This window comes from Monodelphis domestica, chromosome 5 (assembly GCF_027887165.1).
Source record: "Monodelphis domestica isolate mMonDom1 chromosome 5, mMonDom1.pri, whole genome shotgun sequence".
Taxonomy (NCBI): domain Eukaryota; kingdom Metazoa; phylum Chordata; class Mammalia; order Didelphimorphia; family Didelphidae; genus Monodelphis; species Monodelphis domestica.
Genome location: NC_077231.1, coordinates 306,624,237 through 306,641,736, shown reverse-complemented (window position 1 = coordinate 306,641,736; position 17,500 = coordinate 306,624,237). Strand labels below are relative to the sequence as shown.

Genomic DNA, 17,500 nt, shown 5'->3' with positions numbered 1-17,500 from the left:
AGAAAGAAAGGAAGAAAGGAAGGAAGGGAGGAAGGGAGGAAGGGAGGAAGGGAGGAAGGGAGGAAGGGAGGAAGGGAGGAAGGAAGGGAAAGAAAGATAGGAAGAAAAAAGAAAGAAAATCTCCCCAACTTTGGCAGTGATGGCAAAGTTGTACATTGCAAAAGTGAACCCACTTTGCCAAGATGACTTTAGGTACATGAGTAACTGTGGTATAAGGTAAACAAAAAATCCACTTTGGTCATTTGCCAAAAACAAATCAAAACTATTTGGTGACAATCAATGCCTTCACTGGTGGTAACGATGGTCACTTATAGGTTGAGTTCCCACAGAAATATAACTTTCTTCTAGTCCAGAAGACATTTATGCCCATTTCCCCCCAGATGCTTCTACATGTATCTTCTAATGAAACAACATTAGATACATTCGATAAATAAAGACACATGTAGCGTACTTATCATAGCCCGCACCGCTAACTGCATATGTCTGCATTTGCAAGGAAAATGGCCCATGTGCTAAAAAGCAACCAGACAAGGCAAACCAACAAGCTGATTAATCAATTACTATGGGCCAGGCACTGTGCTGAGATCTGGGAGAACAAATATAATGATAACAATAATAACCACCACAACAATAAAAATAGTCAGGGAAAGGAAAAGCAGCAAGAACATTTCTTTAAATCCTAGGAATTTGGTAGAGGAGAAAAGAGAGGAGTCAGGCACAGTGACCTGCTGGCTATAGTCAAAAGCAGTAGTTAATTAGCATTTCCTCCCCAGCTCCAAGTATTTAAAATATTGCATGATAACCAACATTTCAGAACATTTTGTACTGAATTTGCAAAACATTTCACATCTCTTATCTCATTTGAGCCTTCCAGCTACCCTTTGAAATAAATTCTACACGTATTATTATTTTTATTTTAGATATGAAGAAACTAAGTCTCGGAAAGTTTCAGTGACTTACGTGCTCATAGACAAGCATAGCTAATAAATGTCAGAGTGAGGATTTTCATGACAGGGAACAGCAGGAATCCACAGGCCCACACTGGTTCTCTTTAAGGCAGTGAGGTCGTAGAAATGAACCCTTTTGAGCCTTTCTGATGATCTTATGACGATGGTGAGGGATGATGGCTATTCTAGAATCAGTGGCGTGAAGGGCTTTTTGTTCAAACCTGTCCCTCAGGTACCAGATGGATTTACAGACAAATTCTACTAAACATTTAAGGAACAGTTCATTGGAATGCTGCATAAACCGTTTGAAAAAATGAATCAAGAAGGAATCCTACCATATTCCTTCTATGATACAAAAGTTGTCTTGATACCTAAACCTGGAAGAGCTAAAACAGAGAAAGAACAAATGAATATCAGTGCAAAAAATTGACATAAAATACTGGAAAGGCAATTACAGAGACATATCACAATGATCATACACAGTGATCCCTCACCTATTGCGGGGTTTATGGTCCAGAGACACCCATGATAGGTGAAAATCCATGAAGTAGCAGCATTATATTTATTTCATTATATATATTTGGGGGGCTTTATAAACCCTTCCCACTCTCCTATACATCTTTTCCACACTCTTATTAACCTACAGTCACTGAGCCACTCAGCATCCAGGATACAGAACACAGCACTGTGTCTCCTTTCATTTCATCACCCAATAGTGCCATGATAAGTGTTAACTCTGTGATACAGAATTAGATTTTTTTTTAAAAAACATAATACAGTGGAGCCATGATAAGTGAACAGTGATACAGCAAGAGACAACTGTACTATGACCAGGCTGGATTTATACAAGCTGGTTCAGGATTAGGAAATCTATAAGAATAATTGGCTATTTTAATAAGATAAAATTAAAATCATGATTATTTCAATAGATGCACCCATATCTGTTTTTTAAAAATAGAAAGTATAGTAAAAAGCAGAACTTTTGATATATAATGATAAATAGTATCTATCTAAAACCAAAAGCAAGCATTGTTTATAATAGGGAAAAACTAGCAACCTTTCCAGTAAGATCAGGGGAAAAGCAAGGATGTCCATTATCCCCATGTTTATTCACTGCTGTATTGGAAGTACTAGCTCTAACAATAAGATAAGATAAAGAAATCTAAGGAATAAATAAAAGCAATAAAGGTGGTGGTGGGGGGGATGGTCCCTTTTTTTGCAGATGATATAATGGCTTACCTAAAGAACCTTAGTGAGTCAACTAAAGAATTAATCAAGATTACAACTTTAACAAAGTTGCAGGATATAAAAGAAACTCATGCAAATCATCAGCATTTCTGCATGTCACCAAAAAAAAAAACCAGCAGGAAAAGATGGAAAGAGAAATTCCATTTAAAATAACTACAGACAATATAAAATACTTGAGAGTCTAACTACCAAGGAACATACAAGAACTATATGATCACTATTACAAAATTCTTTACACAAATAAAGGCAGATCTAAATAGTTGGAAAAATATTAATTACACATGGGTTGGCTGAACCAATATAATGAAAATGACAATGCTACCTAAATTAATTTGTGTGTTCAGTACCATACCTATCAAACGGCCAAAGAGTTATTTTATAGAGGTAGAAAAAAATAACAAAATTCTTTTGGTGGAAAAAAAGGGAAAAAGTATTCATGGAATCAATTTTTTTAAAGTAAAGGAAGATAGCTTAGTAGTATGGGATCTCGAGCTATACTACAAAACCATCAATAAAATACGGTAGTGGGTAACAAATCACGTGGCTGATCAATGGAACAGATTGGGTACACAGCATACAAAAATGAATGAGCATAGTAATCTAGTGTTTGATAAACCCCCAAATCCCAACTACTGGGGTAAGAACTCACTATCTGATGGCTGTTGAAAAAACTAGAAAGCAATCTTACAGAAGCTGGACATAGATCAACATATCCCACCATATACCAAGATAAACTCAAAATGGGAGCACGATTTAATCATAAATGTGATGTAAAGATATTAGTGAAGCCTGAAAGAAATGATGTCAGCTCTATGGTTTGGGGAAGAGTTCATGACCAAACAGAAGATAGAGAGCGTATAATAAAATCGAATGGAATAAACAAAAGCTGCTCCTTCTTCATCCTCTCACTTCTGTCTCTCTTTGAGCTGCCCACATGTTATAAATAGAGTTCATGGTGTGTCAAAGTTTAAAAACAAACTCCTTGTGATTTTGTTTTTTAAAATAAAAAAATACTCCGGGGCCATCTTAGATTTAAGATGCAATGGGGAAATGATTTTTTTTAATTAGGAAAATGTCACTGGTTGCCTGATGTATGCTGCCACTGTGTGAGTATCCTGTTTAGCCAGGGACCAGATGGCTCAGAGGATTGGTAATGGGATAAAAAGCATTTCATATCTAGGTCACGGATTGCATCTGGCCTAGGTCAATAGAGACTGAAAGTTGTCCCTTCCTGATGTGTGCTGTGTGCTTGGCAGGCAGAAAATGAGTTGGTGCTCTGAGACTCGGTCTTCCTTCTATCTGAACTAGCTCGAATAGGCTCCCTTCTTGAGGGTCACCGTGGACCAAAGATGTGGAAGGAAAACTTGATTCTAAGCCTGGGTAGGGTTATGAAAGCTGGTTATCCTGAAAGACTCCTGAATTCAACAGTTATTGCAGAGTTTTCAAAAACATGGTGTTTAGCCCAAGTAAGTAAGCATTCATTATGAGGAGGGATGTGTCATATCTTGTCAGAAGCCAGCTGGCAGGTATGTAGGCAAACGCCCAGGCAAGTGGTTGAAATTAGAAATTAGAGGAGGGCAAAAAGGTAAGTCCAGTCCCCACTTGGGTAGAAGAATATAGGGAGCAGATTCTGCAGGCTCCCTGTTCTATAGTCAGGCAGCTAATCTCTGGGTTCCAGGGGGTAATCTCAAAGGAACTGAGGGCAGGAGAAAAGCTAGAAAGCCGATGGGACCAAAACTCAAAAAGGTATGAAGGTTAACAATAGGTAGATGGGAGTCAGATTCTGGAGGACTTCAAGTGGCAGGCTGAGAAGTTTGTATTTTATTGGAGAGGCAGTAGGGAGTCACTGAAGATGCTTCAGTCAGAGAGTGGCCCGGCGTTATGTGTGTTTTAGGAATAACCTAGCTTAGTGGCTTAGTGGAGAATGGATTGGAAAGATGGGAAACGAGAAACCAGAAGACCAGTGAAGAGATTATTCCTCTAGGATGGAAGAAATATCGAAGATCTTCAACATCCCCAAATATCCAATGGCCAAGAAATGTTGAGTGAAAAGAGACTGATATTAAGGAAGGAGAATTACCAAGAATTGGAAGGTAATTAAAGATGGCGGTGAGGTGAGGTGGGGGAGAGGGAAGAGTCAAGGGCTCTTGAGGTTGGAAAGTTTGGGGTGTGCTCAATAGAAAGAGGTAAGTCTGGAAGACAATTAGATTTTTCTATGGCACCATAATAAATGAGATCAACTTTGACCACTCTGAGTTTGAGTTGCCTACTGGGCATCCAGGTGGTGATGGCCCGCGAGCAAGTGGTCATTCCACAGCGGAGTTCAGGCAATGGTTATGTAGATAGGAGAGTCATCTGCAACACAGTGGGTGGAAGTTGTAGAGATAGGCTTTAGCTGCCACATGAAAAGAAATACCTGAACAACTAGAGCTATTCCAAAGTATAATGGGCTTCCTTGGGAGGCCATGGGTTCCTCCTCCCGGGAGGTCTTCCAGCTGAGCCTGAATGTTGGCTGTGGCATTCTGGGGATTCTGGTAAGGTACGAGTTTGGTGAGAGGGCCACAGAGGATGCTTCCCACACCGAGGTTCTGTGATTCTGGGGTTAACGCCACGCACTGAGAAGCAAGTGGGCTGAAGTACTTCTCCAGCTGAGTAAAGCCATTACTCATGTCTGAAGCATAGCAGCTGCACATCAGACTGCTCTCTCATGTGGGGGTGACCGTGCTTAGTTGACATCTGTAATTTGAAACAAAAAATTCTAGAATGTTGCTAACCTTCCTAAGAAGAAACCATTCACCGATTCGGGCTTGCTCGTTCATTCGCCAAGGAAGGGCTTATTAAGTGTTTATTTTGTTATTTATTTCTATTTGTAGCATTCTATGATACATAGTAGATTAATATAGTATTCTATTATTTATAGTGTTATGGTATTATATAGTATTCTTTTATTAAATGGTTACTGTGTGGCAGGTATGGTGGATGGAGAGCTGTCTTCAGAGCAAGGAAGATGTCGGTTCAAGTCCTGACTGTGGCTGTGTGATCCTGGCCAAGTGACACCTCACTGAGCCACTGGCAACTCTCAATTCCAGTGGTAGTCCATCTGGGTAAGGAAGGCTGCCCCTACCCTGATGAAATCCAGAAAGAAAAACAGTGCCAGGCGCCAGGCATACAAATATGAAACAGCCCCTGCCCTCAGGGAGCTTCTGCCCATTGAAATCTGATTCCTAGATCCAGAGCTGGAAGGGACCTTAGACAGCATCAAGTTTGACTCACCGAGGAAAGAAAGTCTCAGGAGACACTTAGGAACTGGGGCAGGGTCCCCCGGGCGGACGCCAAGCTCCTCCACCTGCTGAATAACGATAACGATAACCAGGGCTTGGACGGCCCTTTACAAATAGGATCTCCCAAGACCCCCAAGCCCCCTGGGAGGGAGAGGCTGGGCATCTCCTATGGGAAGTGGACCCAGCGGCTTCGTGTCGATTTTAGGAATCGGGCCCTCTGCCCCTATTAAGAGATGCTCCTCGGCCTCTTTCTCCTCTTTGGAGACTTTGGAGACTGAATCACGAAACACCTCGCCGGGCCTTTCTGAGAGCACAAAAGAAGGCTATAGCTGGCCCTCTAAGCAAGCAAGTGATAATTGAGTGAGGAAAATATCCCTCTGCTTGGCCTCCGCTGTCTCTGAACGGCAACAGCTCTGTTTGGGAGGAAAGCACAGCGCCGCTATATTTGGAATGTGATTTTCCTTCTGCCCTTTCTGTGTCCTCCTTCTGCCGGTCCTCTTCTGAAACGTGGAGTGTGATTGCAAGGAGAGGCTGGACTGCAGGAGGAAGAGCTAGGGTGAGGAAGGCACTGTCCCAGCACGCCTATGTCAGCGGCAGAAGCAAGCCCGCAGCCCAACCCTGCATTTTACAAGCCTCCTGGACAAGAGCAGGACTGGGCTGATGCAATGCGTGGCCTGCTAGTAAATTCTCCAGGGTATCCCAGGATCCTAGAGCTAGGGCGGGAAGGCATCTCAGAGGCCATCGAGGCCCATCTTGATCAGCCTCAATCTCTAATCTTAACTTCACAGATAAAGAAAACCAGACCTGAGAAGAAAGAATGGGGCTTAGGTAGGGTCCTACCGGGAACATAGAGCAGAAATGAAATTCGAACCCAAGACTTTTGGCTCAAGATCTAAGGCTCTTTCTACGGTACCATAATAAGCCTGTCTTAAAGAAACCCATCCTTTCTTTTCTTGCCTTGACTGAGAAGGATGCTCCTCACCTAGATAATAACTCTTTGTTTCCGGAGACTTTTAATAAGCACCACCACCACCATCCCTTAGTCATGGCGTCTCGTGGGGCCCCATGTACTGGGCTGGGTTCATTCCATCTGCAGCCCCGGATTACTGAAGAGAAAGCCCAGCTAATTCAGAGAACATTGCTCCTTTGGGCCTAGTGGGCCACTAGGATATTCTGCAGTGACTTCATTTGTTGGATGAAAAATGCTAGGTTCCTAGTGGTGTGTAAGGAAAACCAAGAGCAAATACTCGAATAAGAGCTAGTCTTCCTTTGTGTGTTCCTTTAACAGCTTGTAAGTACCTCTTCCACAATATCTCAGTTGATCCTCACAATAGTCCTGGAAGGTGGGTGCTATTATTAAACCCATTTTTTAACAATGGAGGAAACTGAGGCAGGCAGAGGTTAAGTGATTTTCCCTGACACACCCAGCTAATATCCAAGGCAGGATTTTAAATCAGGTCTTCCTGACTCCAAGTCTAATACTCCAAATTTAACAATATCCATAACAACTAGCACTTCTTTTATTATTATTATTTATGATTTATTTTTATTTATTTGGTTATTTGGTATCTTGTTTATTATTACTATTATTCTAATTTGGTCATTTTCAATCATATCTGTCTCTTCATGACCTCATTTGGGGCTTTCTTGGCAAGGATACTGGAGTGGGTTGCCATTTCCTTCACCAACTCATTTTAGTGATGAGAAAATTGAGGTAAACAGGGTAAAGTGGCTTGTCCAAGGTCACATAGTCAATACATATCTGGGACTGGATTCCTTCCTGACGGCAGACCGAGTGCTCTAACCACTGCACCACCTGGCTGCCCATAGCATTTATATGGCTTTTACAAATCTCATCTCATTTGGTCCTCACAACCACCCCAGGAGGGAGATGCTCTGGACCCTCCCATTGGGATTAGCCACAGCTCTGCACCTCCCAGCTGCCCCTAAAATGGAAAAGAAATGGAAATATTTTGTGATATTGGAAAGACCCAACACCTGTCTCCTTCCAGAGGGCTGTGGGGTTTGTTTTTGTTTTTGTTTTTTTAATTCTCCTCAGAACCCTGTGGGAAATCTTTGGAAACAAATCTCTGAAGCTCCTGTTTCCTGTCTGCCTCCCCCAGGGCCCCCGCTATAATTAAGAGGAGACTTGTTTGTGTTTTTGGAGGCTTCTCTTTCTGGCAGCTTTGGTGCTGGCTGTACAGCGTCTTTCTTTGCTTTGACTCCCTCCAGGCAGCTCCACCAGGAATCTTCACAGGATCATCCCATACTGAGAGCATAGAAAAAGGTCTCACAGAACATCGGCCCCACTTTCTCCTTTTACAGGGGGGGAAACTGAGGCCCAGAGAGGTGCGTGAGCTCCTCATCGGCCCATAAATCTCACTCTCGAAGGGACCTCACTTGCCATCAAGTATAAACCCCTCATTTTACAGAGAAGGAAATGGAGACTCAGGCTGAGCCTGATGTCACGGATTAGCAGAGCTGGGGCTCTCCCAAATGCAGTTCTCTTTCTACCGCGTCTCGTCTTCTTCGTTTTTTAAGCATAAATCTATTTCTGTGTTGCTTAGAGTTGTCAGATGAGTCCTGGACCGTTTGAGTGAGGCTATTGGCTTCCTAGGACCCAGTCTAGTACTGAATTATTGGCCTCCCCGTCGAGTAACGCCAGTCCTGTGACTGGAGGATGGAGGTGGATTGATCAAGGAAGCCTCCACACTGGCATGTTTTGTTTTGTTTTTGAAACTGGTTCCAAGGCAGAAGAGTAGTAAGTTAGGCAATAGGAGTTAAATGATTGGCCCAGGATCACAGATTTGAACCCAGGTCCTCCTGACTCCCGACCTGGTGCTCTATCCATTGTGCTTAGATGCCCCAACACCCTGGCATCTTTTGTTGTCCTCCTTCTCCAGTAAAGGATCCTCTCAGATGTGATCTTAAGCAATTGATTCCTCTTCTCTGGGCCTCCATTTCCTCCTCCATAAGATGAGGGAGTTGGACTTGGTGGCCTCTGAGCTCCTTCTCCTGTCCACCTCATGTTCCTCTAGGGATGCCAGTAATCCCCCTAAGCCCCCATTGGAGAGCTGTGTGTGTATGTCACAGGAGATCCAGCCCCCCAATAGCTTCCCAATTCTAAATCTGACCCTCCCTTTCTGGTGAGAATGCAGGGAGATCACGTGCACAAAATGTTCCATAGACTGTACTGTGCTTTGTCGTCTCTACCAGTGGAGTACCAGCCTCCCTGTATCCAGAAAGCTTTTATGAAGCTTCTCCTCCTGCATGAGGGGTTGAGGAGACAAAGACAAAACTAAGACAGAGCCTGCCCTCGAGGGGCTTCCATTCCACTTTGGGACTGGGGAGAGGCAATATGTTTCCAGGGAATAAATAAATATCAATATCAGTAAGTAAATATCAAGTCATCTCAGAAAGAAGAAGTGCTAACAACCAAAGGAATGAAGACAAGGGCTGGACTTGAGCTTTGAAGGGTGAAGGAATCCCAGCAGGTGGAGGTGAGGAAGGACAATGTTCCAGGCTCAAGGGACAACCTGGGCAAAGGCGTGGAGACAGGAGGTAGAACAGAATGTTCAGGGAACATCAGGTGGGGCCTTTTGGACTGGAATGTAGATCAGGTGACGAGGAGTGATGTGAAGAGCTTAGATTCTGGGTGTGATGGGCTTTAAGTGCCAAAAAAGAACTCATCTTCCATAGCTGCAGTGGCCCCCAAAATTCATCAGCCTCTGTCCAAGCTGGTGATGAGCCTCCCAACCTTGTTCCAGTGGCTCTTGGGTAGACAGTCTATCAGAGCTAGAGGCCTACACTCAATGCCATTATGGCTTAGTAGACACTTTGAGAGATTATCCTTCTGCTGGCACATCCTTCTGGAAGCCAGGGCCACCCTGAGGCTATGATGAGCAAACTACCATGGAACGGTTACTTAAATTCAAGTCTAGAACCTTTACTGAATTTTATTTCATCCTTGGGTTGCCTTCCAGGTGAGGTGCTGGTTTTCCATGGGCTGAATAAGAGGGAAAGAAGGAAGTATGCAAAGGGGACGTGCCTGCTTGGCCAAATAAGGAGATACATGAATAGGATGCCAAAGGCAAAAAACATGGCACTGGGAACCATCATGGTGGCATGGGAAAGGTGCACAGTGGAAGCTACAGAACTTGGCTTCCATTCCTGGTTCTGCCTGGGTGACTTTGGGCAAATCTCGTCATCTCTGTAGAAGTGTTTCCTCTTCCAAAATGAAGCAGTTGGACTGGATGGCCTTCCAGCTTTAGAATGACTATATTTTTCTAAATAAGTTGCTCATCTGCATCTGTGAAGAGCTTCCACTCTCAGAATTCCCATGACAGACGAAATCAGATGTGGAAGAAAAAAATACCCCAGTAGAGTTATGAATAAGAAAGCCTGGATGGATTGGAATCTGAACCCCTGGGCAGGGACACCCATACCTGGGGTCATGAAAGAGAGTGACTCGGAATAGATTAGAACCACTTTCTTGGCTGAATCGGTTTACCAAGGAAGTTGCTCGTCCTTCTGAAATGGATAGGACACATTCTTTCCTGACTTTACCCGGTAAAAAAATGCCCCCAGTGAGACACAAGCTGTCTCCATACAATGCCAAAGCAGGCAGTATGTTAGGCCAGTTCTGTTAAACCACCAGTCAATTCAGTGAGAAAAAAAAATATAGAGAGAAGTCATTTCTGACATTTTATCTCCCATCTTTCTTCCTACCTGTACCCACCCCTTTCCCCCACTTCATTGACTATGTATCTAACTTTTCAACTTTTGATACTGGTATCAGATATATCCAATCACAGATAAAGAGAGAAACAGAGTGAATCAAGAAGTCCTGGTTTGGATTCTGCTTCAGATGATCTGTGTGACCTTGGGCGAGTCATTTAAACACAGCTGGGCCTCAGTTTTCCTATCTATAAAAAGGGGGAAGTTGAACCTGGATTTAAGATCTACTTAGCCATTGAACCCATTTAAACATAGATGGGCCTTTGCTTTCCTATTTGTAAAAAAGGGACAATTGAACCTGGCTCTAACTAGCCTGGACAAGTCACTTAACCTTTCCAAACCTCAGTTTCCTCACTTGTAAAATGGGGATAATAATAGAACCTCCCTCATAGGGTTGTCATGAGGATAAAGGGAGCTAATGCCAGGGCTTGGCAAACCTTCATGTGCTATATACATGTGAGCGATGATTATAAAGCTGTGATTTCAGTTTGTACAACACTTGGAAGGTGGCATCTGGCATCAGAGCTGCCCACTGCATTCTTCTGCCCATGATCATCAAAGGCCTCTCAGAAGAAGTACAGGTCTGGCGTTCCAGAAAACGGTGGACCCACCGTCGCCAACAGCTCTCCCACAAATAGACCCATAGGCTGCATCGTCCTGGAGAAGGGCCAGCTCGGAGACCATCCAGCGATGGGGCGCGTGTTCTTCTTTCCTTGGACCAGAAAATCATTTTCCCTGGCTCGGGTGTTCTAAGACACTCACACCTGGGCCCGCTGTATTTGGAGTTATTGTGCACTAACCAATGAGAAACAGTATTGTTTCAGCTCCTGCCAGTGCCAAAAGAGACCTCCATAAATCCCTTGGCTTTGACTTCAACCTTGCCTGCAGGAGCTCCAGTCAAGGCAGGCACGCCTCAGCTTGCATCTCCCTGTCCTGGCCAAGTCCATTATTATCATTGGGCAACACACTTATTGGCACTGCCGTTTCCAGAGGTTTCTGTGTTTTGGCCATCCTTGGGAAGCTGTTTGGATTGTAGAAAGGATACCGTAGCAGCATCCAAGACTCAACCTACACAACATATGGAAGACAAACTCTACCGGCTCATGGGTCTGTGCCAGCCGACATTGACTATTTCCAAGTGCCTTATTTTTAAGCTGTTTTTTTTCCTCTTGCCCCTCTTAACATGACCACCCCAGCCCTGGGGGAACATCATCACACCTTACCTACCCTCCCTCCAAAAAGTAGCAAACACCAGTTTCACCAGAGCGTGTCTTAAAAACAATTAAAATCCATCTTGTTTGAAAGATTTTCTGATGTCTCAATAAACAGTTGAAGATGGAGCTACTTCTGGGCAAAATGTCGAAATGGGAAAAATCTGTTTGCCGTCTTCCTGCCCTTCTCCATTCTTCATTTGCACTTTCTCCCTGCCTTTTTCTCTCTCTAGGTCCTTCTACCATGGGGGATCCCCAAAAGATGTCCTTCCGCAATGACCTCTCTTCTTCCACAGCCAAGAATAATAAGCGATATGTTAAATGTGAAGTCAGCAGAGTCCTTGAACACACTTCTTCATCTCTTTTGGACCTTATTTTTCTCATCCACAAAATGTGGGGATTGGACCTGATGAAGTCTAAAGTTTCTTTCAGCTCTAAATTGGCTGTCCTATGAAGCCCTTTGTGTGCCATTTTCCTTGTTCGTAAACAGAGCTGATTTCACCAGTGGTGCCTACCTTACAGGGCTACAATAAACATCAAATGAGATGATCAGAAAAGATTCAAAGAGCTAGTTCAGAAGCCATATTTCTCCCTGCCACTCCTGCCATTTTAGAGAAAAAGAAACTGACCCATTAAAGGGAAGTGTCTTAACCAGAATCATACAAAGGATCATAAATATAGACCCAGAAGGGACCTCAGAAATGATCCAATCCAACCACTATTTTGCAAATGAGGCAACTAAAGTCCATAAAGTTTTAATGACTTGTGAAATAATTAAATACCAGAGGTAGGATTCGAACCCAGAATCTCTAACTCTAGAACCAGGGCCCTTTCCTCTATACAATACTGCAATATAGGTAGGGCACTCTAAAAACCCAAGAGCTTTGTGTAGATAACATTTTCATCAAGGTCCTTCCAATTCATAATCCAAGAGCCTATAAGACTGACCTCCTTTGAGAATCGTTGGTCAGAATATGTTGGTTTGACCTCACTCTGCCTTTTGCTAGGTGACTGTGGCCAAGTCATTTCAACTGTCTGAGCCTGTTTCATCATCTGTAATCCAGGACTAGTTCTATTTGAAGTGAACACTACACCAGGTTGTTTTAAGGATCACACAAGACACTATGGCAAAGCACTTTGTAAACCTGAAAGTACTAAATGAATGTAATTCATTGCTTGGGTTATGTTTGGGGCCTTAAGAGAGGACTAGAAAAGCTCAAGAAGCATCTAGATGGTTCTGTGGAGAGAGCGCTAGGTCTCGAGTCAGAAACACCTGAGTTCAAATCCATCCTCAGAAACTTACTAGCTGTGTGACCCTGGGCAAGTCACTTAACCCTGTTGGCCTCAGTTTCCTCATCTGTCAAATGAGCTGGAGAAGGAAATGGCAAATCCCAGAGTCAGACACAACTGAACAACAACAGAAAGACTCAGTTCTTTAGTTAGTGTCCTGATTTGAGGAAAGGTGACAATGGCTTTGTGGTATACTCACTCGAGGTAAATTTGATTTCAGTGGGGGTCTTTGGTACCTCAACCCAAAGGGGCTAATCAAAGACAAGAATTTCAGGTGTGTTCTAGAATCCAGACATTCATTGGCAGGCTCTGCCTTTCAATGCCTTTTAAATCAAACCATGTAGGGAAATGCCTGCTCCTCTGCCATGTGAGGCTGGCCCTGGCTGGAGATACCCTGGTGCGTCATCCAACAAGGGCTGGGAATATCCTCGGTAGATGTTTTCCTGCTGAGACATTTTCCACAGAGCCTTGCTTAAGTCCAAGACGCTTCTAAAGAAAGAATCCTAAGTATGGATGGGTCCTGTCTGTACTGGTTATTATTAAACCTCAGCAAGCATGCAAGACGGCTCCCAGAAGTCCCCTAAAGCTGTCATATTTGCTTGGACACTCTCAAAACACCGGCAACTATCAAGGCATCGTTCTAAGGCTGGATTCTCTGCTCTACCGACTAGATCTATAACCTTAGTTTAAGGCACTTCTTTCTGAACCTCAGTTTCCCCACTCATAAAATGAGGACAGTGTTGGAAATTATCTCCAAAGTCTCTTCTAGCTTTCATTCTTTCATCTTAGCAGGAATAAAGATCTGCCACTTAGCACACTACCAAGCACAGAATAAGCACTTGGCTCGTTGACCTGTTGGCTTCACCCTTGAGAAACTTTGGTCTTGACCCTTTGGGGAGGAACATTTTCAGGCTCCTTATCTCATTGTAGAATCCATCCATCACCAAGGAATCATTATTAGATGCCAGACTCTGTCTCAGGATCTAGGGATACCAATGGGCAAATCAAAGAGGGAGACTGACCCTGCCTTCAAAGACCTCACACTCTACTAGATACCCCCAAATGAACATAATAGCATCTATTCCCTGAGCCAGTTTGGAAAAGGATTTGGACCCCAAACCCATGGAATCTTCCCTAGAGTCCCCATCCCCTACTCCCTAGAGATAGTTTTGTTTAAACTAAGTAACACTAGTCATGCTCTGTACTGAATTCTGTTGGTGGCACAATAAAGATTTGGGCCGAAGACTTCTCGCCAGCCAGTTGATTACTCTTACTCATTCATGGATCTCCTTTGCTGCCTATTGTCCAACCTTCATGCTCTTAGGACTGTCTCTTTTCTCTCCTCCCTTTTTTAGGCTTCAGTCTCATACCCTCTTCCTGTTGAGAATATTTGATAAATTCTAGATTTAGAGCTGGAAAGAACCACTCGTTCAGAGGAAGAGACTGGAATCTCCGGAGAGGGCCTTCCCTCTCACATCTCCATCCCTTTGCAAGAGCATCAGTATCCCAGTCTGGAATGCGGTCTCCCTCCTCAGCTTCATTGACGGCTTACCTCAGGTTCCAGCTCCTGTGGGAAACCTTCTGTGATCCGGGAGCTGTTAGAGCTTTGGCCCTCTTCAAATGAAAATATAGAAGAGAAACCAGAGAAGACATGGATGAACAGTGCCTGGCACACAGTCCCTGGCACATAGTAGGCGCTTAATCATATTTATTAATTGATTGATGCAGGGTAGATGTGAAAGACTAATTTACACAATGACTTCAGTCTGGTAACCCTGAAAGTCATCAGGTCTCTGGTCAATGCGGTAACCAGTCTTCACTCCAAAGGACTGGCCATGAGACTTACTTCCCTTTTCATGGCCGAGGTGTAGTGGTCTGTAGGTAGTGAAGGAGCCATGTATTGCCATCTAGGAAGGAAGAAAATTGGCATTTATTACGTGGGCCCTTTCAAATATTATCTCACTTGATCCTCACACTAATCACGGGGGAGAGATGCTAGTATTATTCCCAGTTTTAACAGTCAAGGAGGTATCAACTAAATGACTTGCACACACAGTTAGGAAGTATCTGAAATAGAATTTGAACTCAGATTTTCCTGACGTGAGGACCAGCACTCTATCCACCACACCATCTAGCTATATGGTCAATGCATTGGTTTGTTTTGCTTCCTCTATTTTTCTGCTAAAAGGGTAGGTTCTCTGAAGAGGGGAAGGGAGAGAGGGGAAGAAGGATAGCTGGTTACTGAAAAGTGACAAAGATGTTTGTTAAAACATCAATTGAACATTTTAAAAAATGATCATATTTTGAATCTCTGGGATGAGATCCAAGATCCATAACCACTCAAAGGAGCTCAGTCTAACTATTCACACAGAAAAAACAAAGTGGGTGAAGAATGTTTATTATTTGAAACATTTCAACTTGCCCATCAATATACCTACCTTGGACCAGACTCTGCAAATGGTCAATAAATTAGGTTCAGAAGTACCGAGTAGGAGGAAAGCAGGATGGATTTCTTTTGGGAAACTATAAGATTCTTTTTTTGTGAGCCTACACTTTTTCTTGAAGCCAAAGTAAATAATCTTAGCCCTGATATTCTTAGGAGGGTGCTATATGAGGAAATGGGCAACTAGATGGTATGATGGATAGAGTACCAGGCCTGGAATTGGGAAGATCTGAGTTCAAATCCAGCCTCAGACATTTACAAGCCATGTGACCTTGGTAAGTTACTTAACTTTGTTGTCTCCGTTTTCTTGTCAGGAAAATTAGTAGAAAGAAATGGCAAATCATTCCAGTATCTCTGCCAAGAAAACCCCAAATAGTGTCATGAAGAGTCTGAAATGACTGAATAACAAATATGAGAGAATGGCCTGCCCATGGGGAGGGGAGAGGGGGGCAAAAGCAGGCCAAAAAGCATGTTAAAGAGGGAATGATAAAAGGTGAGTGAAAAATATCATCAATGAATTATATAAGTGGAAAAGAAAATGGGCTGACTGTGCAATAAAAAAGGGAGAAGATGCTCACTTAGTATCTCCAAGATGGCAGAAGCAAGAAAGGCCTCTAGCATATTAGGTAGACTGAGTCACACTTATGGGAAGCCATGACCAAAAGGTCACACAGGATGGGCAGATCAGGAAAAGTTGTGATTTGTCCCACTGGAGAGAATCCCTGCAATGATAACCCTACCAACCCAGTGGGGTCTTTGAGCACACTTGTTTACTTGGTGTCCAATCACCCTCCCAAGAAGAAGCTCCTTAGGACAGGGATTGTTGGAGGTTTTTTGGTATGGTGTTTGTATCCTTAATGTCTAGCATATCCAAAGTATTAATAAATGCTTCTTAGATGAGATTGGAAAAACATTGGCCATAGTCACAAGCAGTTGGGGCAAAGACTTGGTGATAGAATCCAGGTCTTTCAACTACAAACTCAGGACTCTTGCCACTACCCCAGAGAGCTGCCCGTATCACTTGATTTCCCATCCCTGCCAAGGCTGCCCCTGTCAGAGCAGACACAACCTCTTTCTACAGAAAACCTAAAAGCTTTAGCTTGCTCTAGAGTAGACACAGCAGGCTGCTGGGCTAAAAGGCTTGGGATTGCCTTGGTCCCCAGGTGTTTGGTTCAAGGCTTGATTCTGTCTGCTGCTCTTGATTCCTGCTGGTCTGCAAACTGGTGACATTTATTGTTCATTGGCTTTTCTTCTGTTGGTTTCTCAGTTCCTTCCTTCCTTCCTTCCTTCCTTCCTTCCTTCCTTCCTTCCTTCCTTCCTTCCTTCCTTCCTTCCTTCCTTCCTTCCTTCCTTCCTTCCTTCCTTCCTTCCTTCCTTCCTTCCTTCCTTCCTTCCTTCTTCCTTCCATCTTTCCTTCCTTCCTTCCTTCCTTCCTTCCTTCCTTCCTTCCTTCCTTCCTTCCTTCCTTCCTTCCTTCCTTCCTTCCTTCCTTCCTTCCTTCCTTCCTTCCTTCCTTCCTTCCTTTCTTTTTGTGATGGTTCAAACACATGACATGCAAGCCTAATGGCACATTTCTTGAAAGGATGGCTGTTGTGTTCTACTTTTAGAAGAGAAATCCATGGTGGGGAGGTGGGGGGGAAGGGTTTTAAGGGCTGTGGGCAAGTCATGGGAACAATCTTTATCCTCAGCATTCCACTTACTGCTTCCTCATGGCTCTGAGAGAGTCTATGTGGACCCTTTCTGGCAACATTACAGCCTTTGTCTTCCAAATAGACCCTGTATATGTTTAGGAAGGTCCAGGGAGGCCAGGGAACCTCTGGTTAAAATATTGGAGGTAAGAGAGAGAGATTTTAATTTATCCCCACAAGCTTTGTACATAGAAAATGCTTAATAAATGCTTGTTGAATGTCATTGGAAGGACACCAGAAGCCTTGGGGAGAAGTCAGTGTCTGAGTTAATGGCAAGTCTTAGGATTTTGATAACAGGGGGCCAGGCCAGGAGATGAGAGGTCCTGGGTTCAAATCTGACCTCAGACACCAATTAATTAACCCCAATTGCTGTTCTTCTGCCTTGGAACCAATACTCAGGTTGATTCCAATACAGAGGGTAAGAGTCTTTTTGAGAAGCCCATCAAAGATAGGTGCCACATCTAAGAAAATCTGGCAAACTGCATAGAGCCTTCTATATGACCATGATCCCTGGGGATGTTCCTCTGCTGAGATCTGGAATCTTATAGCCACAAGGCAGTCAGTCCTCTCCTAGCTCTGCCCCTTGGACCCCAGGTATGTCTTCAATTTGTCAGGTAGCCCATCCACACCAATGGGATTTCATTCATGTCCTTTG

The 17,500-nt window shown here is 43.6% G+C and overlaps 1 long non-coding RNA gene across 1 annotated transcript; it reads left to right on the top strand.

Moving 5' to 3' along the window:
- The first annotated feature begins 3,776 nt into the window (after window positions 1-3,776).
- Window positions 3,777-13,946, top strand: LOC103092062 (uncharacterized). The gene is made up of 3 exons (XR_473648.2): window positions 3,777-4,288; window positions 5,166-5,299; window positions 9,460-13,946. It is a non-coding gene; the product is annotated as an uncharacterized LOC103092062 (long non-coding RNA).
- The last annotated feature ends 3,554 nt before the right edge of the window (window positions 13,947-17,500 follow it).